Below are 26,800 nucleotides of genomic sequence, written 5' to 3'. Positions count from 1 at the left end.
CCCAGCAGTGCTTTGCTATTTGGTTGATTGGCCTTTGGCTGTGAGGTCTGTTTACCTGGGCACAGAGGATGCCAGACGTTGCTTAGAGTTCTAAGTGCTGGTGGACAACCCCCCCTTGCTGGGCCTAATGCAGATTTGTGGCTCGTTCCACGGAATTCATTCTGCACTACAAGACTATGATATTACCCAATGTTTACGGATGGCTGAGCCTAAAATATCCATTCTGAAGCCCACTGAAGGATGAAATTCCTTGTTACTTTCATAGATTCTCTTGTCTTATTTTTTCCCCCTGTGGAGGAACATGAAGCATTTGTATTTTTAGCTTGAGACTGGTCATTTTCCTAATCACACCTGCCTTAGAAGGAAGGGCATTTGGGGGAGTGGGGAGATGGGTGGTTTGATGAAGACAGTCGCAGCCTGGAAGGGGTCCTCTAAAGCAACCCCCTCCCAGCCATAGGCTCAATTTGTCGTATTTCAGCTACATCTAGAAGCTGAGGGTTGCAGCGCAGAATGTCTCAGCAACTATCAAAAATATCGACTCTCCCCAGGGCCCAGGACTCAAATATTAGGCAGAGACTCCCGTGCAGCCCAGCCTAGATGCCCACCCAAGAAGGAAATAGGGTTGGGGCTAAAGTCTCGAGTCCTTATCCTGCTCTCTCTCTCTTTCTCTCCATGGTCAGCATGTCTGAGTACTTGGGGATGTTGTACAATGTCCCAGTGCTCCCTGATTTTGGACTGAACTGCCTTTAACTCCACTAATGACACCTATCATGCATACATCAGGACTCCCGGCTGCCCAGCAGCTCCTGCCTTCTTGTTTGCCGAGCAAGCCCTTCCTGCTAGTCTCAGATAGAATTATCCACCTCCTGCCTTTGACCCCCAGCCCGGCACCTGCCCCTCGTTCACACGCCCAAAGCTGCCATAGCCTTCTGTTTTAACAGCTTTGGGATCTCCCATGTGTGGTTTTACCTGCCACCCAAAATGCATGCTGAATAAACACATGAATGAATCGACTTGGGAATCTTTCCCTGAACAGCCCAGAGCCCCCGGCACTGTGCAGACTGTAACCCACCCATCGTGATTGGTTCCCCTTGCCCACGTGTGCTTCCCTGTGTGGCACAGAGATTCACCGACGTCCTTTCAGTAATGCTGTCAATAGTGATCCTGTACCCTGCTGGGTGTGATGGGGTTCGGAACGATCAGCAGCGGGGTGGAGAGACCCAGTCCTCACACAGGCGTGTTGTGGGCTTCAGACCATAAGCAGGAAGGACAGAACCCTGGGTGTGACTCTGGAGCCAGAGCTGGAACATTCAGGTTCTTTTGAGCTGCGTGGTTCTAGCAGACCTAGGTGTACCTGCTTTTTTCTCTGGTTGCCTTCTGTTCCTTTGGTTGGGTGCTGAAGAGCCAGTGGAAGGCCATTTGCTCTGGGCGGTGGGGTGCTGACCATAGGCAGCACCCTGCGTGTCTGCTCATGGAGCTTCACAGGTGTCCTGGAGGCATGGCCGCCTCCTCAGGGAGTCAGACCCACTTTCCATTTCTTGCTTCCTCCCCCAATGTCCAGAGGGCAGCCCAGTGCACCTGCAGATTGCTGGTCCTCCTGCAGGCATCCTGGCTGACCATCCCTTGCTAGTGATGCAGATTTCAATCTGTCAGTTAACCTCCCGAGGCTTTTTGGCTTCTGCCTTACAGCAGGAATAATGCTGGTTTTGAGAATTAACTATAAAAGCCTAAGCACGGAGTAGGTGCTTTGTTCCACCATTGCTTTCCCTTTCCATTGCAGACACCCTCCAGAACTCCCCTGCCGCTCATGCAGCCCCTGCTGATGAGAATACCAACACTTACACAATGTCAGCCCCGGGCCATTCCCTTCACTACATTGCCTCCGCTGGCTCTGTTAAAATGCCCATTGCACAGATGAGGAAACCGAAGCTGGAAGCGGTAACGCTACTTGCCTAGGGTCCCTAGCTAGTAGGCTGGCTATCCAGCCTGCAGTTTGACCCCAGCGTGCTTGCTTCTGGACCCCTCCCTGTACCACCCAGGCCCTCCTCAGCCGGCTCCGAGGCAGGGGTGGTGGAGGCCTCTTTGTGCGTCTTCCAGTCTTGTAATCAGAGGAGGTGGAGGCCAGCGTGGAATGAGAAAGTCTGGTCAGTGAGTAATGGGTGGTGGGGCCCAGGTGAGGGGTTGGCATGGGGCGGGGTCCTGCGTGGTGTCCTGGCAGGTAGATGCAGGAGGCGACTGCTGGCTATGAGTAGCTGAAGCAGGGCAGAAGGGACCAGGAGCAGAGTGCACTTCGTGCAGACGCCACAGTGAAAGGGAAGAAGGGAGAGCTGTATCTCCAGGGTGCCAGTTATCCCAGGCCTCCGTCTGGGGCACCGGGTGGGGCTGCCTTTGGAAGGAGGCAGAAAGTGTGTTCTCAGGAGGAGGCCGGGGTCAGGGCCTACCTGCAGAGACTGAAGTTTTAGGCCAGGCGTGGACAAGGAGGGGAGTCACCCCTCTGCGAGAGGCCAGCTCTTCTTCTGTGGGCTGGGCTGAGCCTCTCTGTTGGGTCCTTCAGCCCAGCAGTGGGGAGGGGTGGCGGGGCTGTGGCAGCTGGCAGACAGAGTGCCGCCCACCGTCTCTCTACTGAGAGTTCGATTTCTCCCCCCTCCTGCAGAGCAGGTGGCTGCTGACTTCTTTATAAAAGCAGGCCTCGCTTCACCGCTGGGCACTGCATGAACTGAAGCACCATTAGTGCTTCTAGGAAAGTGCCCCACGGGACAAGGGAAGGGGGAGGATGAGCTCGGCCTTCCCTTTCCCTATGGATACATGGCTGAGCACTGCACGGATTTCCTGCTGTGAACAAGAAAGGCTCTGCCTGCCTTTTCATAAAGGGCTCTGGATTTTCCCAGCACATTATAGATGACCCAGTGTCTCCGTCCTCAGGAGAAGAAATGCACCCGAAATAAAAAGATTGGGGGTTAAATGAGAAGGAGAGAGACAGTGATGGAGAATAGAAGTGAGTGGCAGATCATTCTGGGGCCAGAGCTTTGCTGCTGCCCACGCCATAGCCAATGGCTTAACAACAGGGTTTGACACACAATCCATTTCTGAGCCATTCAAGACACAGTCTCTGTTCTCGTATGCTATAAATAATTGCCCTGGGCCCACTCTGCATGTGGCCCTGCCATGGTCAGCAAGGGGGCTTGGCATTAGGTGAGCTGGGGTCTGGACGAGGGGCTCCGTGGAAGAGGTGGCATTGAACCGGGTCTGCTTTTCCTTTGTAAAAGGGCTTTCCCTTCCTCCAGGGCATGCCTTCTTGCCTGGTTCTGGCTCCCACCAATCACCACTCTAGGGTTTTCCTCCTCTCACCTGACCACCTTTCTACTTCTTGAGTCTTGAATCTCTCTCTTTTCAAATCAGCCTACGAAAGTACTCAAGCACAGATAGCCGCCCCCGCAACATCTCAGCCTTGGGCCCGCTTGCTTCCCTTCGAGGCTCCTCTCTGATGCCTCCTTCACTTCTCCGTCAATGTTCGTGTAAGAACTAGCCACAATTATTTGTCCCATTGTATTCCATTTTATTCAGGTTTCATTGCTTTTACCACCCAACTCGATGGAAAGTGTTTTCCAAAAATACCAGGGACCTCCTATGTGTCACATCCTAATGACCCCTTACCTCGCATCCTACTTGACAATATAAGGTTCTGTTGACCATTACTTTCTGCTGCAGACCCCTTTCTCCTTTGAATTTGGTGCACCTCTCTCTTGTGATCTTTCCATTTCTCTGCCCATCCCCTTGGGCGTCGATGATCTTCAAGATGTCTTCCTCATTCCTCATCTCGCCATCTATGTTCTGCTCGAGGAATCTCGTGAAGCCTCATGGCTTCATCCACCATCTGCCTCCCCACTGATGACCCGAAAAGCTTTCTCCTGAGCTCCTCATGGAACTTCACCATGATGGTTGCTGCAGAGAAGCAGGAGTAATGCTCTGGGTGAGCCAGGACTAGGGACTGTCAGGTTGGGTGTTGCAGGAAGATCGACTGATACGGGAATTAAATGAGTTGCTGTGAGTGTAGACAAAACAATAGCCTTTTGATTCAGTTTAGATAGGAAACAATTAAATTAGAACCTTGTGGCCCTATAGTTCTATTTGCCCAGTTCCTAGCTTATCGTGGGAGCTTCGTAAATGTCAGCTCAGTGTATTGTTGATTAGTTAGTTATGCATATGGCTTTTTTCCCCCTCTCCGGCTAGAAGAAGGGATGAGAGCACAGCTCTTATTGTCTTCAGGTTTTGAAAAAGGTCGATGAGCAAAATATTACTTATTAAATGAGGAGCTGAATAAATGGATGATATAATTAGCACAGAGGAACTGAGATCTTGGGATCTGTGTGTTCTGTTGGAACCTTAAAGTTATTTGGAAAAAAAAATCAGTTTAATATAGAACCCCATTTGTTTCCAACAAAGTCAGGAACTATCTTGCTGCTAATTCGCAGAATTGGTGGAATCTAGTGATTCCAAGATTCCTGAAGGTAGCAAAACCAGGGCTGAAAAGACGACATTGTGGCGGAAATGTCCCTGGGTTTAAAATTAAAAAAAAATTTTTTTTCATTGTGGTAAAATACGTGTAAAATGTACTATCTTAACCATTTTTAAATGTAAAGTTCACTGGATTCACTACATTCAAGCTGTGTCACCATCACTGTCCTTCTTCTCCAGAAATGTTTTCATCTAGCCAGGCTGAAACTCTGTGCCCACTCAGAAACTTCCAGCGCTTCCTGCCTCCAGCCCCCGGCAACCCCGTCCAGCCTCTGTCTGTGAATCGGACTCCTCTAGGTAGCTCCCAGAAGTGGAACCAGGTAGGATTTGTCTTTTTATGATTGGCTTCTTTCACCGAACATCATGGCCTCAGGGTTTATCTCGGCTGTAGCCTGTGTCGGGATTTCCTTCCTTTTTAGGCTGATTAATATTCCATGATATGCAAATGCCCTGCAACCAGCAGTTCACTGAGGAACTTTGAGCCAGAATTGCTTTGAGGCCCTCTCTTGTGTGCTAGATGGGAGTGCCCTCTCTTAAAGGAACTTTAAGGGAGGGGAACCTGCAGGTGTAAAAGTAGCTTCCCCCCAAACACCACACCCCTCTTTATAGTCTTTATGTTCACTGATTTTATTTTCAATTCTTTCTCCCTTATGGTTCAGTAAAGTCTTCTCTCTTAATTATGCTAAAAGGAACAGAGGAAGAGATGGATGCTGGACTAAGGTCATGAGTTCCAAGCAGAATACTGTGCCCAGAGTCTGTGGTGATGGGAAGCAAATTCAGTTACCTGAAGGGAGAAATGGAAAAATGGAGTCAGAGCATGGGGCCACAGGGGCCTGACATCCTGTCCACCCACAGGGATGATTCTGGCAGTTTCGTCCTGGTCTTCCTTGTACATGCGTGAGACCGGGATCAGCTCCTGGCGTGCTGGTAGGAGGGGACGCTCAAAGCACACCTTACCTTGGGAGCCCTTCCCCTCCCTAGATCAGAACCATGCCTTTGATAGATTGCTGTTGGGAAGAGAATGTGTTGTGTCCTAATTTCTATTTTATGATGCGTCTTTGTTCTTACAGTGCTACTTTTCTACAAAGGAATATTTGTAGAAATGCTGGATGCCATAGGAAGCTCTGAAATGAGAAAAATGGGGATTCTGTAAGCCTATTTGGAAACGAAGGTTCTGCCCAAAAGTTAAATTTATTTTGAAAGTATTTAAACTGATTTTCCCTGCTGCTGGTATAATCTCTCATTCTCTCCTAACTCCCTCCTCTTCTCTCCCCCTTTTCTCCCTCACTCCTTCCTCCCTCTTCCTCCCCACTCCCTCTCTGTCTCTTCCTCTCTCCCCACCCCAAACACTTACTCATATATGTGCTACATAGGGAAAATGACTCTTGGCTCCTTTGCCCTTGTCCATTGAGAACATGACCTGTGCCTGCTGGCTGTCTGGAAACCTTTCAGGCTTGCCTCCCAGTAGCTCCTGTGAGTAGCTGAATTACCATTTCTCACCCTAACCTCAAAGAGGTTTTGTTAACAAACCCCCAGGTGCAGAAGAGGCCAAGAAAACCAGCTCAGAGGCAGGTAGAACCATGAGGGCTGTAGCAGAAATGTGAATACATATTTTTTTTTCCCCTCTGAAAAGAGATTTAAAGGTTATCGAGTTACTCCCTTTCAAACAGAGAGCAGAAACACCAGATGCTACAGTTGTTGGAGGGAAGCTGACTGCCAGTTTAAAGTTGGTCAAGAGGTTTGGGGAAAGAAGCCATTCTTGCCATACTGAAAGGGCATAATCTGAATTCAGAAAAACAAGGTTTTTGGTTCAAACTCCAACCCTCCTCCAGGGCCTAGTGAACTTGAACAAATCATTTACTCTCTCCGGACCTTAGCAGAAAGATGCTCCATTTGGTTTCAGGGAAGCCTGAATTTTTTGAGGAGCTATCCGTCTTTAGTTATGTAGTCTTGGGGATGCTGTTTTGCCATCTCTCTCTCTCTCTCTCTCTACCTCAAAGTTGAGAAAATAAAGCCCCCTCTTTTGGGGAGACTTTTGGGAGACAGTTCTTAGTTCACGCAAGATAGTTGAATGTCATTTCCAGAAAATGCCCACAATGAGGATAATGATAATTAAGTAGTACTTGCTGAAAATCGGGGTGCCCTCCCAATGCTTTTCTTGCAGAGTGCAATGGCTTGTATAAAACTCTGTCTATGCATGGCTCCACTTTTGGGCTTGGCTCCCTTTATCATAATGGGCTGCGCCATTTTGAAAGTGAACAAAACCTGTTCTGTTCTGATTTCTTCGAGAGAGTGTGTATTTACCCAATGTGTGTTGTTATATTTTCTTGTAGCGTATGACCTTCTCCCGCATTTCAAGGTGGAAGAGCCATTACACCTAATGAGAGCTCCTTTCTAGCCGGTGTGCCACTTAGAATGTTCAAGAGTGTGTTCGAAGTTTAACCTTTCAATGCATCTTTGTAATGGCATGTCACCCTTAAAAAATGAGATGTCAGCTTCCTGCTGAAAGGAATAGACACTGATTTTCACCCCGAAAACCACCACTCGTCCTTCTTGGAGGCTTATTTAGGATGAGGATGTTATAAACTACCAAGAGATGGAAAGGCGGTATAAATGCTGCTTGTGGAATGTGTCCGTTCTCGCGGGATCCGTGTTTCGAATGAGGCGAAAACTTAGTGGGGTGACACATTCCCATTTAAGCACCGTCTAGGATCCTGCATCACATTGCCTTGCAATGCACTGCTAGCATTGCTATTTTTAAAGAGGCTTCAATATCACCTAAGTGAATTAATGTTGCCAGGAAAAGCATTTTGAGAATTGATGCATTAGAAATAATTGTCTTCTAGGTGCTTACAAACTTGATGGATTCCTCCTGCTCTTTTATCCCCATTGCTATGGAAGCAGTCCTTCTACCGCTTTTCGTCATCATTTACCATCCTGGAACTTTCTCCTGTCCTAATGGAGCCTCTCAGTGCTCCTTAAACACACCAGGCCCTTCACCTGAATGGTGAAACCCTACTCCTCTTTTAAGACCCAGTTCAAAAGTCCCATCTCTGAACTCTTCCCAGCTTCCCTCGCATAGGGTTTCTTGCTTCCCTCCTTCCTCAGACATCCTCTGGAACCTTCTTCATCACTCGACAGTGGTGCTCCCCATACTGAATGGCAGTCAGCTGTGTGCTTGTCTGTATGTCTCTTGGACTGTGGGGTCGTGGGGGTGGGGGGCACATTTTATTCATCTTTTGTCAGCATCTGCCCACTGGTGTCCAGGATATATTTGATACTCATTCGAACTCTGATGTGGGGGGAGGGAATGGAAAAAAATGAGTGACTGCCAAGAGTTTCCAAAGCTTGGTGTAGGGTGAGAGAAGCCAGGGATGACTTCTCCTACAAAAATAAAGTGAGAAAGGACTTTTCCTCCTTTACAGTACACCCCCACCCCTCTTACAGGGGAGGAGACTGCCTGCCCAAAGGCACACATGCTCCGAGCTGGGTCTGTCCCTCAGCAGAGCAGCATATCCTTCTTAGTCATGCAGGGCAGCTTTCTTTCCCCAGCAGGACCTCTGAGGCATCACCTTGAAGGAAGTGAAGGGTGTGGAGTAGTAGCTAATGGAGCACAGGCCAAACATAAATAAAGAGTAAGGAAGGCTAGAGGTTGCCTCACCTGATGCAACCAGCTCCCTCCGTCCCCCATAGCTGTGGCAGACTAAGTCCTAAGAACGAGTGTGCGTCATTGGGACTGGAAAAGATGCATCAGCCACGGAACCATGTGGTAATGATGGTCATGGAGCTGACACTGGCGGGCTGCCTTTCCAGCTCCCATCTCCCTTCCCTGTGGCTCACGGACCCCATTCAGGACCCATGGCTGTGTACTTCAGGAAGCTCATAGGGATTATCCAGAGTGATTTAAATCCTGAATGGAGGTTCTTCCCCTACCCCCCTGTTAGGGGTCAATGTAAGCATGGACATGGGTCATCATTCTGGTCAATGACACAGAAGGACCAGTCTTCTGGTACAGTATCCTCACTGTCATAAAGAAACCCACGTAGAGTTGCAGATTTGGCAAAAAAAAAAAAAAAATACAGGATACCCGGTTGTATCTGAATTTTACATAAGTGACAATTTTTTAGTGTAAGTATATTCCATGCAATATTTGGATGCCATGAAACATTCATGAGCTATCTTCCTCCAAAATCATCCACATTCTCACAGTGTTTGCCTGGGAAATGTATGATCTAGGGAGCAGAATCACACACAACCTAGCTGAACTTCCTGGGGCTCAGGAATGACAGATTACTATTCATGAAACATGCTTGCTTTGGTCCCCCTTCTATCCCGAAGGGCTGTTTGGTCTTCAAGAACCATAGTGTTTATTGGTAGGTTTGTTTTTTTCTAATAGCATTCTCCTCTATTACCCAGCCTGCAGTAAAGTTGGCCATATTAGTAGATGTCATAGATTTCTTATTTTACCCAGAGGTGGGGCTGTGAGCAACCACCTGAAGCTATGTAGAAATATTTGTAGAACATCTAGGATGTTCTGGGGATTGGCTTGAAGCGTGGTGAATGGTCAGTTACTTATTCACTGCCTCGCCTAGAAAATTCACTGCAGCTTGGCTTCCTCATCTATAATATTATAACTGACCTCACAGCCTCGTCGTGAGAATTAAAAAGGGGAAACACGCAAATCGGTGCAGCCCCTTTGGAAGATAGTGTGGCAATTCTTAGAAAACTAAGCATAGTCTTACCATATGATCCAACAATTACACTCCTTGTTATTTACCCGAAGGAGTAAAAAACTTATATCCACACAAAACCCTGCACACAGATGTTTATAGCCACTTTATTCATAACTGCCAAAACTTGGAAGCAACCAAGATGTTCTTCAGTAGCTGAATGGATAAATAAAGTGTGATGCCTCCAGACAATGGACTGCTATTCAGCGCTAAAAAGAAATGAGCTATGAAGCCATGAAAAGGCATGGAAGAGCTTAAATGCATGTTATTAAATGGGAGAAGCCAATCTGAAAAGGTTACCTGCTGTATGATTCCAACATAGGACGTTCTGGGAAAGGCAAAACTAGGAACACAGTGAAAAGATAGTGGGAGGGAGGAGATGAGTAGGCAGAGCACAGAGGATTTTTAGGGCAATGACACAACTCTGTATGATGCTATAATGGAGGATACATGTCATTATACATTTGATCAAACCCATAGAATGTACAACACCAAGAATAAACCCTAACGTAAACTATGGACTTTGGGTAACTGTGCTGTGTCATTGTGGATCCATCAGTTATAGCAAGTGGACTACTGTGGTGGGGGATGGTGGTGGTGGAGCAGGTTAGGCTAAATATATGGGGTTAGAGGTTATATGGGAAATCTCTGTACCTTCCTCTTAATTTTGCCATGAACCTAAAACTTCTCAAAAAACCCAAGTCTATTTTTTTAAAAAGATCTTATTTATTTATTCAACAGAGAGAAACGGTGAGAGAGAGAACACAAGCAGGGGGAGTAGGAGAGGGAGAAGCAGGCTCCTTGCTGAGCGGGGAGCCCGACACAGGGCTCAATCCCAGGATCCTGGGATCAAGACTTGAGCTGAAGGCAGATGCTTAATGACTAAGCCACCCAGGTGCCCTCCAAGTCTAGTTTTTTTAAATAAGAGGTGAGGGGCGCCTGGGTGGCTCAGGTGGTTAAGCAACTGCCTTCAGCTCCGGTCATGATCCTGGAGTCCCAGGATTGAGTCCCTCATTGGGCTCCCTGCTCAGCATGGAGTCTGCTTCTTCCTCTGACCCTCCCCCCTCTCAGTTCTCTCTCTTTCAAATAAATAAATAGAATCTTTAAAAAAAATAATAAGAGGTGAACCGTAGAGTGACAAGCACAATGACAGGACAGGGTAACTGTTTTCTGAATGGTAACTTTCTTCCCCCTTGTCTGTTGGGGCAATGGCTCTGATGAGCTGTTCCAGCCTTCTCTCGGCCACTCTTGCTATGTTGACCTCTCTGCGTCTCCATCAGACAATGATGATAATGTTGTGAAGAACGATTAACTGACTCAGAGCCAGGAGGCCTGGATTTTTGCCCAGCCTCCCACTGCTTATTAGATAATAAAGACTGGGGAAACAAATCCAGAGAACACAGCTACTGGCATGAAATGAGTGATGATGATGATGGTGATGGTAATAGACACTTGCATAGTTTTCATTAGCTCTCAACCTTCCCAAGAGAGGATGGCCCAAGGGAGATCTGTACAATGAGACATGAAGCTCTTACCTCATTCCATCAACAGACCTATTTGGAGCTCCAGCAATGGTGCCAAATCCCGGGCTGGGTACAAGGCATCCAGATGTAAATAAGCCTCAGTGCTTGAATTTAAGGGGTATGAGTCTAGTAGGGCAGATGGCTGGTAAATTCATAGTGGTGAGGCCATACATTAAGAGCTAACCAGATGTAATAAAGTGAGGTGTGGAACCCTACATGAGAACAGCGTAAATGAGGCTGGGTGGGAGGAGCTCGGGCAGGGGGGTCTCATGGGCCTGGCTCCCTACATGTGATCAGAGTATACCGGAATAGACCCAAGTGAATGAGAAGAGGAAAAAGGAGTGGAAGTAGTTATCTTTAGGGTTTACTAGGCCCTGTGGAGTCTGTTATTTTACTCTAGCAATCTGATCAGACTGCTGATTCGTTAGTAATATTTTGTTAAGGCAAATGTAACTGCTCTGGGTCAGGATTTAGGGCATGTTCAGTTGTTAAGTCCTTAGACTCTCTTTGAACAGATCACATCCAAAACTGATCGATTCCAGTAGCTTCCTAATAAAATTAATGGAAGAATTTGAGAAATACGGTAAATTTTGAAACCCTATTTGCATTCAACCTAGAGTCAAAAATTAAGGTTTTAATAATTCAGCATACTTTGATTCAATCTCAAAAGTTAGTCAATACAAAATGGAGGCATGTTCACCATGTAAACCACACCAGTTAGATTTAAAATCCAGGGGATACCCCATGGCATTAAAAAGAAATGGAGGACACATTGTGTAGACCTGTCTCTATCCCTTGTCTGCAGTTCTGAGAGAAGGGAGTGTGTATTGACTCAGGAGAGTGTGCAAAAAGCTCCACCCAAAAATGTCAAAGGTAGTTGGAAGAAGCTGTCCTAACATGAACACTTTCCTGGGTGAAGAAATTGAGACGGTTTGAGGGAACTTACTTAAGGAAATAAGGGCAAATGACAAGACCAGCTCCCTGGTCCATGTATTTAAAGAATTAATTAGATAATTATTTTTCTTCAAGAATGACTCTTTTTGCTTAAAATTACATGTACTTTCTAGAATAGGTTTTTTTTGTTTTGTTTTGTTTTGTTTTGGTCAGAGAGCACAAGCGGGGGGAGGGGCAGAGGGAGAAGCAGGCTTCACTTTGAGCAGGGAGCCCGATGCAGGACTTGATTCCAGGACCCTGGGATCATGACCTGAGCTGAAGGCAGAGGCTTAACCAGCTAAGCCACCCAGGCGTCCCAAGAACAGAGTATTCTGAAATTTTTCATCAAGAACAAAACATCTTAAATCTTAATGGCTTAAGAAAATTACCTTTTATTGGTTTCATAGTCCTGTGGGTTGACTGGGCCAACTCAGCTGATCTCCTGAGTCTGCACGTGTATCTCTCATGAACTGGTTTGTTGCCTGGTAACTGGCTGATGGCCTTACTCAAATGTCTTGCATTTGATGGAATGTCACCTGCAGGGCCTTGGTTATCATTTCTGTGGTGCCTCATCCCCCAGCTGACCAGATTGGGCTTGTTCACAAGGTGATAAGCAGATTTGGGTGAGACTGGCAGTGTTGGTATAAAGCCAGGAGTTGGACTTCGGATGTTTTAAGATTGAGATGTCTACTAGACCTCCAAGTACAGATACGCAATTGGAGTCCAGAGTTCAGGGGCAAGGGCTGGGCAAAAGAGAAATACTTGGAAGTCATCTGTAAAGATATCATTTAAAGCCGTGAACCTAGATGAGCTTAGCATGTGAGTGTGGGCAGAAAAGAAGTCTGAGGAATAAGTCCTGTGGCTCACTGCTGCTTAGATGTTGGGGAGGTGAGAAGAAACATGTAAAGAAACTGAGAAGAAGAAGCCAATGACCTAGGAGGAAAACCAGGGAAGAGTGATCTCCCAGAAGCTGAGTTGGAGGAAGGGAAGTGTTGGAAGAGGAAGGGGTCAAGTGGTGCAGGTAGAGGCAGAGGATTGGGAAGAACCACTGTGTTGAGCAACATGAAGGTCACTGGTGACATTGACAAGAGCTGGTGGATGGTGGTGGTGAAAGGCTAATTGGAGTGCTCTTAGGAGAAATAGGGAAGGAGGTAAAAGGAAAATGGAGACAGCTTCCACCCCCCCAATATTGTACTTTGAACATTTTCAAATATGCAGAGGGGTTAAAATGCCCATATACCACCCCCAGATTCATAGTTAATCTGTTGATTTGCTTTCTCATGTCTATCCATCTATCTAATCTTATAGCCAATTAGCAATCCATCTTTTTTTTATGTTAAAGGAATAGAGAAATAATGCAAAATTGAAGTGAGATGGGGGCAGAAAGTCTCTCCCTTGCTGTGTATGAATGACTGTACATAAGGCAGCATATATTCTTATGCTGATGGGGATGATCATGTATCCTAGTCACAGTTGATGATGCTGGAGTTAATACCTGGAATGATGTCTTTGGGTAGGCAAAGGAGTATGGGCTTCGGTGCATCAGTGGAGAAATGGCTGTAGGTAGGTTCATCCCAGCAATGAAACGGTAAAAAATATGGACAATTGGATGCATGAGAATGTCCTTTAATAGCATGAGATCCCACACCTCCAGCATTTGCTCCGGGCCGGCCTTCTGTTGGCAACTCTCGTGCGTATGTGCTGTGAAACTCTGGGAGAGAAGCATAACCAACCTCTCAGGTCTTCTGGGACCTCTGCTGCAAAATGAGCATAATTATGAATATCATACTTACACTACAGGGAGCTTTGGAAATTATACACTGGGGATGTAGGTTTTGTTGTTATTTTTATTATCCACATTTAGCCAGGAGAACAGCTTTGCAAGCTGTTGCAGCCCCGTTCCCTACTCTGTGCAGCAACTTCTCCGTGTCGGGGGACTTTCAGATACTGAATGAATGACTCGGGACTTCACAGACTTTGTTCCCCATAAAGGTCCCTTAATGTTTAGCTGATAGACCAATGGTAGACTGGAGGGCAAGGAGCTTAAGAGCTGTCCCAGAGGACTTGAGTCCATTTCCACCTCTGAGTGGTGCCTACGCATTACACCTGAGGACAATGATACTGGACAAAAACTCTCCCTCATTCCCTCCGTCTGCCCTTCTCTTTGTTCTGGATCACCAGAGCAGAGTCTAAGGCCTACAACTCAATGTTGACCGTGTTTATTCTAGCAAATGTGGCCATTTTTATACCCAAGTTCCTTTGTTCTTCATCTTTCCACACACTCCTTCCTTGGAGTTATTTATGCCTGCAGGGAAGAGAGGTGGGTGACCCGTCACAAGTAACCACACGCAGCAGAGAGGGCCTTGCTGCAAAAACACACTAGATAAATTTAGCACTGCTTAATTAGAATTAGCTATCTTGGATTCAGATTCATTTTCCTTTCTTTATGATGAAGTTGGTCTTTTTTTTTTTTTAAGATTTTATTTATTTGAGTGGGAGAGAGAAGGTATGAGCCGGGGGCCATGGCGGGAGGGGCAGAGAGAGAAGCAGGCTCCCCGATGAGCAGGGAGCCCAATGCAGGGCTTGATCCCACGACCCTGAGATCATGACCTGAGCTCAAGACAGACGCTTAACAGACTGAGCCACCCAGGTGCCCCTGTGTTGAAGTTTTAAATTAAAGCCTGAACACTCTATGTTTGCACTCACTGTGATAGAGAAGCCAAAGCTTGAAATCAAGATGAATTAGGTTGAAACCTGGATTCTCTCACCTTGGGCAAGATAGTGCATCACCCAGACTTAGTTTCCCCATCTGTAATCTTGAGTTAATATTTTTCTCATAAGCGTGCTCAAAAAGCTGAATGAGATTGTGTTTGTGAAAAACCCTAGTGCAGTGCCTGGAAAATAATAAGATTCAATAGATATGAGCACAATGGATTAATGAGCAAGAATGAAAATAATTAAATGACCGTAGTTGATATTGAGTGTGTGTTGTGTACCAGACTTGCTGTTCTGTGGGCTTCACGAACTACATTAACCATGACAGAAGAGAAGGTTGCTCGGATACTGCTTTCTTTGAAAGTTAACTCTTCTCAATAATTATATATGTACAATAGCCAATGAAATTTAGGTCTCCAACCTCTATTTCAATAAAATCTACATTTTATACCATTTAACTTTAAAGTTGTTGAATGATTTTCTAGTAAGTTGAGAGGTAAAATACAGGACACCTGCTTAATTTTGAATTTCATATAAACAAAGAGAACTGTTTTAGTATTAGTATATCCCATGTAACATTTGAGGGTCGTCTGAAATTCAATTAATTTATTAAATCCAGTAACCCTAGGCCCTAGGAGATGTATGTGTCTGATGTATGTGTGTGTGTTCCAAAGGCAACACAATCGTGACCATAAGGTTTGAACTATCTGAGCATGGCAGAGGTCATAATGCCTTCTGAGAGAGAGGATTTCCCTAACACTGATATCTAATGTGGGATGGGCTATCAGCCACCCACCACTTCTCCCATTCTCTTCCTTAGCCTTCCACTAAACAATAATGTATTCTTAGCTGTTATTTATCCCAATAGATGGTTAGGAACTATTTCTGTTCCATTCATTCCTGTATCGCTCTGTCCAACAGAGGACCTGGCATATAGTAGGAAGCCAGTGAAATTTCATTGATTCAATGAAGAATTGGTGCTGATAGGACAATAATACAGGTTATAATAATCAGTGACAGACTTTATAGACAGGGGGTCAGATTTAACTGACCACCTACTATGTTCCAGACTTTGCTAGGCAGAAGGATCCTGGGATGAATGAAACAGAGTTCCTGACCATCAAACGGGAACAGTAACAACGGAGACTACGTTATTAGTTAGCTGAGGGCTAAGGATGAGTGTGGGGGCTTCTAGGGTTTTGTTGCTCTGTGCCTCGGTTTGCACATCCAGTAATGAGGCAACTCTATCATCCTCAAAGGACGAAGTTGACCAGAAATGTACATCCGTATCTACGCCTGTGTCTACGTTTTTGTCTGTATCTAGATTGTGTGTGTGAGTGAAGCCAACTGGTAAATAGTACATTTCCTAAATTAAGACCAGTTCCTTTCCCTTTGTTTTCTGTTAGGAAACTATGCCTATTTGTGCTTCGTTGTTACTATTTGCTGTTTTGTCCTCAGAAGGGCAGTGCCTTGACCAGAAAGGATTATGAAGGCCAGTATATAACACATGGGTTTTTTTTTTTTTTTTAAGACTCAGCTTTCCAGGATGCATGTTTTTGATAGCTGAGGGACTTGATCACAGGCTCAGATAAATATTGCCACTACCACCTTGCAGAGGGCCTCTGAAAATAGATTGCTAATGATCTGACAAGATCCCTACCTTTTCTTAGGAGTCTCTAGGGTTTCAGACAGTTTGGGGGAGAGGGTGGTGATGAGATCTTGCAGATGACTATTGTCTTTCACGGGACACATGGTGTGTGAGTCTGGAGTCAATTAAAACCCTGAAACTGAACATCAAGATTCAGGGAATTTGTACCAATATTAGACTTCCTGCTTCTTGGGAGGGTGCTTTTGACACTCTGAAGGATGGCTAGGGAGTTAATAATAACATCTTCAACACATTGCTTTTGTTATTTGGAGCTCATTGCTTTTTCAAGCAGTTCAAAGTCATTCACCAGCTACATGTCTTCAGTATGAGGCTAGGTATTAAATGCAAACCCTTGGGCAATATAACAGTTTACTTGAGAATGTAAATACTCCAAGGTCACCGAATACCGAAAATAAAGACGTATTTATTTGTGCTCTCCCTGGTTCATATGCATCACGTGGCCCTAGGAAGTGCTGGTTCCAGGTAATAGTATATAGTGCAGAAGCATTAAGGTTGCTATGGGGACATTGTCTTTTTTGGTTTGTTAGGCTCTGTTGAAGTCATTCACTTGTCTCAGAGGTGTGTGTACGTACTACCAGGGCTGCCTTGACTTCCGGGGGTGTGATTAGGAAGGAGGCTTTGGAAGACCACCAATGAAAACGTGGTCAGACATTCATCCTGTGCTATGATTTCCTTGCCACGTCTTGCTTCATCTGAGGATTTAAAATTTTGAATTGCCCAGACCTTTCACAAGCTTCTGTAATGAAAACTAGATTTTTTTTTTGGGGGGGGGCACTTTTGTTTCAAACCTGCTCGCTCTGGTTAACAGCTCAATTTAGCATAATTTTCTTACTTAATGAGAACACCTTTTAGGACTCAATTTGGTAGGGTCTTAATCCCAGAGAGAAGAAGTAGATATTAGAGAGGAAGTCAATATTAAAGTAGATATTAAAGATTGTTGAAAGAAGAAATAGCAGCACATGCGTTGTATGGCAGAATGAACCCAGCAATAATTCAAACACAAGAGAAGGTGATTTCATGGAATTGAAGAATCCAATTAGTTCTTAGATCGAAAGATATTCTTAGATCTCAAATGGAATAAATAAATGAAAAATTAATCCATACAAGACACTATATGATGAAATCATCGATCATTAAAGGAAATTCCAAAAGCTTGTGGTGTGAGGTGCAGTGGCCTTGGGTGAACTGATTACCTATAAAGGGATGTGGAGCAGGCTGACACCAGAATTCTCAGCAGCAGCTTTGGGTGCAACAGATAATGGAGCAATATTTTCAAATGTCAGGGAGACAATTAACTTTAAATCTAGATAGCTATAGCCAATACAGTTTAATTCAAGTTCGAGGGTAAAATCCACACATTTTCTGATATGCAAAGATTTTAGAAAATGTGCCATATGCAGATCCCTTGAAAAGAATTGTAAGCAAAGGGAAAATAAATCCAAGAGGAAGAAGTAGGATAAAAGAAACAATTGTGAGCAAATAAACCGGAAAAAACCCTTATTTTGCTGTTTAAAAATTAATTTTCCAACGAAAATATTTCAGCTAATTTCCGATGCAATGTGCTTGGGCTGTAGAGAGGAGGCAGATGGAATTTAGAGCATGCCGAGATTCTTGTTATGTGGAGAATATAGATGCTGATTATCTCTAAAATTGTTCAGAGTAACCCATGTTCAAGTATGTTTATCTAAAGCATAAGGTAACAATTCAAAAAAATAGATGAGGAGTATAATCCTTCAAAGCGCCAAATATTCAGGTCAGGGGAAACAGAGCAGAGGAACCTCAATCCAGCAGGCATCAGAGAAGGAACAAGGGATAAGAAGATAAGAAATCCCAGAGCAGCAAATAGAGAATTAATTCCTTCATAGTATTGTGATTACTAATATGCTTGGGCTTATTTATTTATGTCCAAGTATATTAGTAATCACAATACTATGAATGACTTAACATCACTTGTTAAAAGACAGTGATTCCAGATTGAGAGATAAAACCCCCATCATGCTCTGTGCCATTTGCCACAGGAACACTAAATCATAGTAAAAGAAAGCTGATGATGAAGGGATCTAATGTTCCCACAGATAGAGAAGAGAGTACATTTAGGGAAGGGGCTGAGAGTAGGACCACACACAGATTATGGAGGGCTCTTCAGGGAGTATAAGAAGCTTGGAATTTATTCTGAAGGGAAATGAGCAGTAATGTAAAGAATTTAGTGACTTAGTGACATTTACACTGGAGAAAGATTACTATGGCAGCTGGGAAAGCCTGGGAGACAGCCCAAGTGTGTGTGGGCGGCACTGAGGAGATATTCAAGGTATTCAGGCGTGAGGTGATGAGGAGCTGGACAAGTTGTACAGTGGGGGTGGGGGAAGGATGGTAGGTAATAGTGATGTTAAGAAGAGAGTCTCTGTAAGACTTGGTGATACGGGAGAGGAAGGCAGCAAGATGGCGTGCAGTTTCTGAAGTGAATGACTGGGTGGCATCCTCCACCAATAGAGGGACACCAAGAAAGGAAGGTACAGGGAGTGGAGAGAGGATGAACTTGGGCTTTGCTGTTCGGTGATAGTCCGATCTCAGGATACAGATTTTGGCTGGATGGGCCAATCTTGGAGCCACTGTCTCACTGATGGAAGGGAGTCATCATGAATTCATGAATAGAGCTTGCATCGTAGAACTGGACTTGCCCATAAGAGGTAACATTCTTTAGACCTATCATGTGAGAAGCTGGAACTTCAGCATGAGTCCTACTTCGCTCCTTTTACATTCAGTAGAGAGAACACTGAATGAAAATAATCATGTCTTCCTAAATCCAATTAGGACTGTTCAAAGCTTGACTAAGCAAAGATCAGTGTCTTGCTTCTTCCCTTTCTCTGAATTCTCCTGCCTCCTGCCTGTGCAGGCATGGGAATGATGTAGGTGAGAACGGGAATGGAATTGTTCTTGATGCCTTCTGGCATTAAATGAACACTAATAGCAAAACATATAGGAAAATTGAGAAGCCCCTTGTTCAGTGAAGAAAAGTAGCCCCTTGGGTTACATGGTTGCTAATTATTCTCATATCCTGTCATTAGTTGAATGTGATAATTGACTTCATACATCACAAATGATAAGCCTTTTTTGAGCTTTCCCCACTGCCCAACCCACCCCCAGTAGAAGTGGGGGAGTGTTGCCCTGAGATGTGCTTGGAAATTCCTAAAATTGTTGTTGGGACAGAACTGCAAAGGGTTGAAAAGTTTCTCATTTACATTCCTTAGGCTTTTGAAGAGTTTCCTAGATCCCTCCTTTTCTTCATGCTCAAAAGCACTTCTGGGAAACACCTATACTTGCATGGCTCACCAGATTCCAAATCCAGTTACTTCCCAGGACAAACTGTGTTCCCAACCTATTGAAGGGAAGTCTGGATGGAACCTAATGACATTGTTTTCAGTCTTTGAAGTTCACTGCACTTTTCTGAAACATTACTTTGCTCATTGGAAAGGCTTTCCCTAGGAGGTGAATTTTGAACTCTAACTTGGAGGAGGAAGGCATTTTCCAAGAGTAGAATGGCTTTAGGTTACTTTTCTTTCAGGCGGAACTGAGCTCACCCTCCCCTGTACTTCCACTGCATTGTGCAAATACTTCCGTTCTAATTCTCCATCTGCATTGGATTTATTTGTACAAATGTTTGCATCCCTGACACCTAGCAAAGTGCCTGGTATATAGCAGGACCTTGGTAGATTTCTGTGGCCTACACGAATGCAAAGAATGCAGACAAGGTAGAAAAATCAGCTCTTATCCAAACTATCAAACTATTATTATTCTTTATTCTGAAGTTTATGCTTTAAAAAGTAAGATGTAGTCCTGAAAATACTAAGAACTTGGAATCTCTTGGATAGAGCCAAACAGTCTATTCACATAAGCAGCTGAGGAGTATGGATGAAAGCATGGATGCAGTTGGCAGTGGGTCAAGGACGTAGGAAGGGAGGAAGACCTGGTCAGTGGAGCAGTGGCCCTGATTCTGTCTCTTTTTTCATTGAGAAAAAAGGTTTTCCCAGTGGATTGCAATGTCTGCAGGGCTAGAGGGAGGGGTCATCTTAAGAACCTTTGCAAGAGGGGTATGGATTCCTGAGAAAGATTTAGCCCCAAAGGAAGGGTACTGGGCATCTGAGTCTCCCGTGTGAATGGGTTGAAGTCAGATGATAGGGCACTTCTGAGAGCAGCAGTGAGTTAGTCAGCTGATGTTGGGTCCCTTCTTTAGTCCAGGCAAGAAGGAGTTGACAGCTTCTGAGAGAGATGTGGAGAGCCCCGGGCTCCTCTATTCTGTGTAAGCCCCCTCCTCAACCAACCGCTCTGTCATCTGCGGTAACAAGAGGTGGGGCATGCTGGTCCTGCGGACTCTGGTGACTCGGGACTGGCCAGAGTGGTTGATGAGGAGGGCGGGGCCAGCATGTTCTGAGCCTTCATCCTGTGCTGGCTCCCACTCTAAGCACCTGATACACACAGGACAGGACGAGCATTTCATCTCCCAAGGAGAGAGGCATGAGTACTACCCCTTCGAGAAGTGGGGAAACTGAGACCAAGGTTCACTAGTCATGAAATAGAAGCGTCCCTTAGCTAGGGTGTATGAATCCCACTTCGGAATTTTATTCGAGCAGTGATACTTGAAGCTCAGAGGATGAAGCTGTTTTCCTACTAGCTCATCAGACCAAGGGCTCTGAGATGAGAACTGGGGGCCAAGTTCAGGATCTGGGTAGGGGCAGGGTGATCTGCGTAGCAGTGAGGCTAAGAACGAGAGCTAGCTGAGTCAAGTGGGCAGGTGCTCTGGAGAAATACTGAAACCAGAGACCAGCAGCATAGCTGTGTTTACAAAACTCTTCACAGGGTGTTTCTGCAAAGCTGTAAAGTCTGTGAAGGGTCCTAAAATGGAATAGATAATTGCCTCATGAGAACAAGTCATGCGCACTTTAGATGGGGGCCGTTGCTCTCGATGAGCACTAGGCAGTTGTGCACTAGGGCAGGGACTTTGGAGGCAGCAAGGAAAAGGCTGTTGTGTGATGGATTAAAAACGACTTTAATCAGGAAGAGTAAACCTCGTATCCCAACTTGACCTTGTATTAGCTATCGGACCTTGAATAAGTCACTATCCTTGCCACACTGCTCTTTGCTCATTTTTACAATGAGGACCGTAATACTGCCATTACATGGTTGTAGGGAGAATTCTCTGGGATAATGCAGATAAAATGTACACAGTATTTGCCTCCCTCCACATCCTCCCCTCTTCTGGATGCAATCATCTTGGCTGACAGAGCATAAACAAGGAGCATAGTGCATACTCCAGTGGAGCCAACTGAACTCTTCAGGAACATAGGAGCGACACCCTCAACTCCTCCCAGGACCATCTGGGAGGGAAAGGGCAGGATGCTGGGACTTATGCTATTTTAACTTGCTGCACAACCAGCAGAAATCCCTTTCTAAAGGGTTCCTGTGGACTTATTATCCTGTAGGTTTGCATGACCCTGGTACACCCAGGTTCTGTTTAAATTGGAAAATAAAATACAAGGAACCATGTTAAATACTTACCTGTAAAACACTTAGGGCCCCTCGACTGGGAAAGCCTGCTGCACACCGAGATCAGTCCCTGGGGAAAAGGGAATATCTGTTGGCTCTTTCCTGGGTCAGAGCCCAGCCTTACTGAGTGCCTCACAGCTGCTACCACAGGGAGAAGCAATTTGTCAACTTTATACCTTTCTGCTTTATGGTCTGGTGACTTAATAGGATTCGACCTTCCCTAGATTCCATTTCAGTTGGGTCAGACACTGCACTTTAAATTAAAACTTGGGCTCTGAGACAGGTGACGAGGAGCTGGGAAGGTGTGGGGGCACGTGACTAGGGGCTTCAGATGCCCTCCGCTGGCGTGATCAGTCCCTGTGCTCACGCGACACCCCAGCCTGAGCCCCAGACTTCTCACAATGCCGTGGCCATTCTGTCTTCACCATATGGTGGACCCCAGATTTCAGGGAGCCTATCTATCCACCTACCTGTGGAGAGGAAGCCTTGATTTTCATGCGGTGAAGAAATGGAATTCAAAGATGGGCAGAGACCTTGTCACAGCAAGGGATTCTTAATATGATGCTCTTTACTTGGCCAATTAGTATTTAGTATCACTACGTGTCAGTCACCATGTCAGATAGCAAAGGGGACAGAAGGAATCCAGCCATGCTGTCAAGGAGCTTGTAGTCTGAATGAGAGAAAGTCAAGGGATACCTACCTGACTGTAATGCAAGGCAGAAAGTGATTGGACTGAGGAGGGGGATGCTGTGAAACGAACGAGAAAGCAAGCTTTGGAGGTGTTGGAGGATAGGTGGGAATCCTGGAAGGCTTTATCATGGGGTACCCTCTGAGCTGAACTTTTGAATAGAAGGACTTGGGGAAGCAGGTACTGGATTAGGGAAAGGTCCATCTGAAGGGAGGGAGAGGCATGGGCAGAGGTGCAGGGGTTTGGCCTCATGTTCAGGGAACAGAGCTGGGGCATTGCAGGAAGACCTGGTCTCGCACTGGGTATGTGGCCAAGAGTAAAAACTCAGTAAGCTTCCTCAGAGATTACTGTGGGCCACTGTTCTAAGCAATGTATATGAATAATGGATCTATAGATCTGGGCACTGATTTGAATGGATGTAAAGTATACTTATTAAATCTTTATATCCCTATGAGTTGTTACTATGATTCCCATTTTATGGATAATGAAACTGAGGTCAAAAGAATAACCCATCTAAGTAACGTGTCCAATCACACGGCTGGCAAGGAACAGAGCTCTGCTTGCAGCCTGGCGGTTTGGTTCTAGAGTCTGGGCTTATACCCTCTCTGCTATTTTGATTTTGATGAAAGTTAGATTTGGGTCACTTGCAGCTTGTTCAGTAGAACAGGTTTCAAAGGGGAGAGGCAGTAAAGAGAAGAGAAAGAAAGGCTGATCTCCTAGAACTGACTCTGGCCAGGAATGGGGTCCACCGCGAGCTAGTTTCAGGGCAGAGTCAGCTCGTGCAATGAGTAGTCACTCTGCGGGATGAGAGAGAGTGGGAATAGCCCCTGTTCCCAAGTCAGCTCTGCTCCTCTGAGTCTTTGCCACGAGCCTTTGTGGCCCCGGTAGTCTCTGAGGCACGGGCTCTTCCTGTGCACTACCTCCTGCTCCGCTCACGTGGTCGATACCTTTTGGCTTTTCTTTAAAAAAAAGACGTCACTGAGACACCAGCTCAGGAGGGATCGTCATGCAGCGGGAGTAAAGCAGGAAGGGGACAAGTGTTCTCTGGTGGACCTGGGGGCCTGTCATCTGCCCATCGTGTCCAGAGACGCATCTCAAGGGTTGACTTCCAAAGGGCAGAAGGTCATTTTATCTTACTTTTTTAGAATTCCTGCCAGGGGTTTGGCATCTACACTTGACCGCTCACTAGGTTTATATCTCACCCAAGAGCTACTAAAAGTAAGGGATATGAGTTTCTGGGAAAAAATGGCCTTGGTCAACTTTTGAGACTATCCTTCAGAAATAAAATGAAAGGATTTCATTATAAGTGGTTATTGTAGCATTGCATGTATTAAACACACACACACACACACACTCTCTCTCTGGAAACAACTAGAATGCCATCAGTCCATCAATAGGAGAAATGATTGAGTAAACTGTGGTATTTTGGTGCAACTGCACTGTAATATGTCAGGAAGCTACTTTAGTGAAGGAGAAAGTTCAGTGTGCGTTAATCTGGAGAGATGTCCAAGAAAATGCTGTCATTGAACTAAGAAGCTGCAGAATGACGTATGTAATGTTCTGATTCTGTGTGTATGTGAAAGAGAGAAAAGGGAGATGAGAAAGAATAAGGAAGCCTATCTATGTCTGTATGTCTGTAAGCACAGCGAGAGAGGGAGCCGGAGGATAAAATGGTGGGATTTGTTATCTTAAGGCAGTGGCTTAAAGGAAAATAAATTTTAAATTCTTAATAAAGACTCTTATTTAACTTCATAAATATTATGCATTTTATAATTGAATTCCAATAAAGTAGGCACTGTTCATGGATGAAATTAAAGAAGGAAACAAAAGTGGAGTTAAATTATGGAGTACATGAAATACCAGAATATAGACTTTGGGCTTCATGTGACACACCAGAATTTGTAAAGGCAGTTTCCTTGTGACCTGAGTATCCCTAGAATGCCACTAAAATAGTTTTTTGATAAAATAATTTTTGGAAAAAAAATTTGGGGAATGTTGCCTAATACAGAATACCATGGAACTTCAATATACTTGCTTACCAACATCTTATCAAAGGCACTGAGAGGTCCTGAAATGATGATTTTTTTCAAACTACTAATCTAGTTTCCCAGATGTATTTTTCAGAAAATCTTTTTGTATTACATGTAGCCTGCAGAACACTTAGTAAAACCCTTGAGAATAAACTCTTTGATTTAATGTCAGTGAGAAGCTTCTGGTGGTTTTGAGGCATAACAATAAGACCTGAGCTGATTTTGAGCGACCTGTGTAGCAAGAGGCTGATGTTTAGGAAAGGAAGGATCGGGGGCAAAGAGGACCACCTAGGTGGATGTTCCAGCAGTTCAGGGAAGAGGTGAGAGTGGCTCAAAAGTACAAATCTGTGGAGGTAGAGAACAGTGATGGCTGTAAGTTACAAGAATAATGTTACTAGGGGTTGGCAAAAAGAGGGGGCAAGGAAAGATGGAGGAAAAGGATACAAAGAGCTTGTATGTTTGGCTACTGGGTATGCGGTGCTGCTTGGAAATGAGGGATGTTAGAGAGGAGGACGCGTGGAGTCCAGGAGGAGAGGGTGATCATGAGTTGGATTTGAGGAGCTGGAAGAAATGTCCGTTAAGTAGTCCCATGTGCAAAACTGCAAAACACAACTCTTCTGAAACCACCTGCAGCTGTCCCTTGTCAGGAAGGAGGGTATTGGCTTTCTAGGACTATGTTCTCCTCCAATCATCCTTTTGAGCCCATAAAGTAGAACTGAGGTCCCTTCCAGAGGACAGTCCCCAGTAGGAGAGTCTGTCCCTCAGGAAAAACAACTGGATCTTATGAAATGAGCCTCTGACAGCACAAAGGCTGGAGGGAATCTCTGGTCTTTTTCAGAGCCTCATCCCCTTGGATTTCTGAGTGGGCGAGCATCAAGCCCCTGGCTCCTGGGTGGTATGATTTCAAAAGCACGCCATGGAGGCAAACCCAGTGCTAGAATGGAAACGCTATAAAAGGTCCAGAGATCAAGTCAGATTTTCTAAGTCGGGTGATCTGATTTTCCAATGTTACCATGATCCTTTGCGATTACTTCTCCTTTTGTTATCCCTAGAGCTTTTATCAGTCTGAGTTGGAGACCCAGCTCCCTTTCAGTTGGGCCACAAAGAATGAAGAGCAGCAGCAAGTTTACAGGGGAAACAGCGCCTCCTGTGGCCAGGGTAGAGCTTGTAACAGGAGTTGGTGAGAAGTCTCCTGAGGAAGGTGGTTATCAGGGGATAAGGTTTCGGGCTGTGAGGTCCAGATGCTCTCTCTTTTCAGCCTTAAAAGAAGGTTTTCCATTCAAAGACCTAAGGCATGGTGGTGGTTGATGAAATGGCTCTATTCCTCTGGCCATTAACCATCTGTTGGCCATGATCCATCAACCTCTCTAGGTGATGAATAAAGAATCCTCAGGGGCTCTCCCCTCCTGTTCATAATAGCCACCAAGATGCCCTTATCTCCCCTAATTCGTGAGAGAGATGGTAGGCATCTGGAGGATGGTTGGTGAGGTTTCAGGTTTTCCTTCACACTCTATGTAGAATTATTTTGTAGCAGGAAGAAAGGCCACCGTCTCACCAGTCACACGGAAAGGGTCCAACCATCATGACTAAGGCACGCCTCATCCACCCTCAGTCTCCACATACACATAAAGACGTGGCCACACAGGATGGCGGGAAATCCCAGCAAGCACCTCTGCCAAGCTGTAGTCTGTCAGGAAGTGGCTTGGTTGCAGAGCAAGATCAATGGCGTTGATCTGAAGATGGGCTATCAGGTTGCCAGTGGGCCCTGGGCTTAGGATCAGAAGGAACTGGCTGAGACATAGGGACGTCCTGGTAACCGAGTCTAAATCCAGTTAGGATCTGTGCAGAACTTTTTATTTTTTTCCTCCAGTGAAAAATCTGCAAATCATATAATTTATTTGAAGTATATTGCCCTAAGTAGCCTCTGAGAGCATCTCCTCCCTGGCTTTCAATTTCAACAAGGAACTATGTCTGAGAGGGAAATTGGTTTTGGTCTGAGATCATACAGGCTGTTTGTGGCAGAGCCAGGCATCCTGGCTTCCTGGAGAGTATCAGTCATGACATACATATGTCTTCCCCAGCTGAATATAAAGACAGCAATGGAGTGTCTTCCGGGTGCTGGGCACCCCGCTTTGTCCCGGAGAAATGAAGATGGGAATTAAGTGTTCTTTGCTGGAGGCACAGACCATGCACTGCAGGAGCCAAGTGTTTTAACCTTGCCTCACATGACTGGGCCATCCATGCACAGAAGCTGGATCCCATGAAGGAAGGCATTTAGTTTCCTTGGTCCACTGCTGCGTCCCCAGGGCCTGACACAGTGCCTGGTACATCGTGGGTAATACACACATAATTACTGAGTGAATGATGATGAGAGGCTTGTGTAAGAGGCTGTGTGTTCTTACCACATTGGAAAGTGATTCATGCTGCCTACAAAGTCACAGGAATTCAGAGAAGGC

General features: G+C 45.3%; 1 long non-coding RNA gene across 19 annotated transcripts in view; it reads left to right on the top strand.

Annotated features, from left to right (window-relative positions):
• LOC105237265 overlaps positions 1–26,800 on the top strand; it is a 493,381-nt gene that overhangs the window by 409,519 nt on the left and 57,062 nt on the right. For 17 of the 19 annotated variants that reach the window (XR_004618904.1, XR_004618910.1, XR_004618911.1 and 14 more), the window contains one exon: positions 4,696–4,835. The exons of the other annotated variants lie outside the window; for them this stretch is intronic. This is a non-coding gene — a long non-coding RNA (uncharacterized LOC105237265). The remainder of the gene's footprint in view (positions 1–4,695; positions 4,836–26,800) is intronic. 19 annotated transcript variants of the gene reach the window in all.

This window comes from Ailuropoda melanoleuca, chromosome 12 (genome assembly GCF_002007445.2).
Source record: "Ailuropoda melanoleuca isolate Jingjing chromosome 12, ASM200744v2, whole genome shotgun sequence".
NCBI lineage: Eukaryota > Metazoa > Chordata > Mammalia > Carnivora > Ursidae > Ailuropoda > Ailuropoda melanoleuca.
The sequence above is the reverse complement of the archived record's forward strand: the minus strand, read 5'-3'. Positions and strand labels throughout refer to the sequence as shown.